Genomic DNA, 3,194 nt, shown 5'->3' with positions numbered 1-3,194 from the left:
TGCATCTGAACGCAAAAATAGTCCGGAGTTGTAATAAGTTATTAAAATATTGAATAGCCGGTGTAACAGATGAGTTTTCGTCCGAAACCCTGATACTTCGAAAGAGATTGTCCAGTTTTTACACGAAGTGCATCCAGTTTTTGCCGTGACCCTCTCTACTTTTTTGCACATGCTATGCATCAAAAATAGCAAATTATATTAGAAAGGTTTAAAAGTTGATGACGTGGATTTGAATTGTGCATCTGAACGCAAAAATTGTCCGGAGTTGTATTAAGTTATTAAAATTGTGTAAACATGTAAAAATATACATAAAAATACATTGATTAGTATCGCCTTTCAGCCAAAACGCGCTACTGCTACAGAGAAATACATCAAAAATACAGTGATCATCAATGACCTTTTTGTGTACAATCTGAATTGTCAATATGAGTCATCACCGGTTTAGAAACCGGAGAAGACTCATATTGTGGCCACAAATATACACATAGAGTTTAATGAAGACCAATTGGTTGTGATAGTTTATGAAGTAACATATTTAATGTGATAAAAACTCTGTTAGCGGAGCGAGGTGGGACTAGAAAACCGCTGCAGAATGAATCAATTAGAAACCTCTAGTACCGGTTTGTGGAATGAACCAGTACTAAAGGTACTAGTGGGGCCCCAGCCTGACCACAGCCTGCAACAGCCTCTTTAGTACCGGTTCGTGGCGCGAACGGTACTAAAGGGGCTGTTGCAGGCTGTGGTCAAGCTGGGACTGAACCGACACTAAATGTTCGCCACGAACCGGTACTAATGATCTCTGCCTCCCCCTAGCCGATGGGACTGGCACTTATGATCACATTAATGCCAGTTTTTTACAAATCGGGACTAATGTGCTTCACATTAGGCCTTTTTTCTACTAGTGGTCGTACAAAACTATGCTTTTATTTGGGCTCTAACTATGTTTTATTCTTTAAGTTTGAACTCAATTGTCGAAATCGTTGTCAAATTCGCTAATCAGGTTTTCGGTTTGCGAGCCGACGTGGGCTGCAAATATGTTGTTTTATGGGTCGGCTACGCAGGGTCTGCTCGACCGCAGCCCGCGTCGGTCCGCAAAACTGTTTTTAGCGAACTGTAAACAAGTTTTACTGGTCGGTATTATACATGGTCTGCTATCTAAATACAGTGACTAGCAGACCACGCAGCGACGCCGACTCGTGGACTGCTCGCGGTTGGCCATCTTCTAATTACACACACCGACCGAACCGGGAAGAAAAACCACTGCATCTTCGAGTTGCACTACACTGCAACAACTCCATAACACACGGTCGAAAATTACTCCCTCCATCCTACTCCCTCTGTTCCGAATTACTTGTCTTGGATTTGTCTAGATACATATGTATCTGGACTCATTTTAGTGCTAGATATATCCGTATCTAGACAAATCTAAGACAAGTAATTCGGAACGGAGGGAGTATAATATAGGACGAAGTTAGCTCGTAAAAACGTCCTATATTATACTTCCTCTGTTCCTAAATATTTGTCTTTCTAAATATTTCATCAAGTGACTACATACGAAACAAAATTAGTGAATGTATACTCTAAAATAAGTCTACATACATTCTTATGTGGTAGTTCATTTGAAATGTCTAGAAAGATAAATATAGAAACGGAGGGAGTAGGACGAAGTAGTAATTCAGACGCATGGTTTCACTCCGTGTGAGAAAACCATTGTTGAACACTGATTGCTTCAAATCTTATCTTGTTGGCGCCTCTTTGTTTTTTGTCGAAAGAGACCACCTGCCCAACAAAATTGCCAAAAAAAGCCCCTTCTAGATAAAATTGGCAGAAAAGACCGCTGGGCTGTGGCGGCAGGCCCGCCAGGCGACACGTGGCGCATGCCGCCACGGTGCGAGGCGGCAGGCCCTGCCGCCACTTGGCCAGGCGGCAGGCTGCCCATAACCGGAATAGGCAGTCGCGACGGAACGGGGCTGGTGTGGTGGCCCTGCCGCCTCAGGCTCGGGCGGAAGTACTGTAGCTGCTAGGCCCTGCCGTCACAGGGCCGGGCGGCAGCACTGCACGTACTGGTTGCTGGCCATTCAGCCGGCTAGCTAGCAGGCGGTTACTGCATGTGCAGTGCACATATATCTATTTAGTTTAGGTACATACACATGCAGTGCAGTACATGTTCATACAAAAACTACATACAAATGAATCAAGTACCCAGCAACGATTAGTCGACCTGTTGTTTCAATCGTTTTAATTTCTAAATATATTGTGTAATCATCAGTACGCTTCAGCTAGCTAACAACTGGCATGATAGGACGTGCGTGCATGCATGCAGCAGCTGGTCTTGCACTGCATGTCACATGCATGAGTGATGGGACTGCACGAGGAGGAAGGCAGTAGTTTGTTTATGGGTGAAAACTGAAAATTAATAAAAACCAAGGAAAGAAGATGAGCTCCATACGTACAGTGCTGCCGTCAGCCAATGAGGCGGCAAGGCCCAGAAGCTACAGTGCTACCGCCAGCCCCTGAGGCGACGGGGCCCATCACGCCAGCTCCGTTCCGTCGCGACTGTTAATTCCGGTTATGGGCAACCTGCCGCCTGGCCCAGTGACGGCAGGGGCTGCCGCCTCGCATCGTGGCGGTGCGCCACGTGTCGCCTGGCACGCTTGCCGCCACGTTTCAGGGGTCTTTTCTGTCAATTTCATCTAAGAAAGTCTTTTCTAGCAATTACGTTGGGCAGGTAGGTTTGGGCAGGTAGATTTTTTTGACAAAAATTCTAACAAAGCATCGGATGCGGATCCGATGGGACATCAGCAAGACATCGTGGGGTCGACACTGCAATGGGAAAGCGATAAAAACAGCAGCTTTATCATCGTGGGATCGGATGGGACAGCAATTAGTGGAGGGGTCACTCACGCACATGGACTGCTGCATACCACCGTCCATCTGTAGCACCTCATTGGAAATTGCTGCAGGGTACGATACTTGAATATACGATTTTGTACGATTCCCGATCAAGTGGTGGGCAACGGTTTGCTCTGACACAAGGACGGTGTGATATACAGTGCCGTATGAAAATCGTATGGAACTAGTTGTACGCACCTCATTTTCTCCAGCTCTATCATTAGAAACAGCACCACCATTGTCTCCTCCGTTTCTCCAGCTCTACCATTAGCAGTAGCATCACCAACTCCTCCGCCGCAGCA

The sequence above is a fragment of the Triticum dicoccoides genome, chromosome 1B, assembly GCF_002162155.2.
Source record: "Triticum dicoccoides isolate Atlit2015 ecotype Zavitan chromosome 1B, WEW_v2.0, whole genome shotgun sequence".
NCBI lineage: Eukaryota > Viridiplantae > Streptophyta > Magnoliopsida > Poales > Poaceae > Triticum > Triticum dicoccoides.
The sequence above is the reverse complement of the archived record's forward strand: the minus strand, read 5'-3'. Positions refer to the sequence as shown.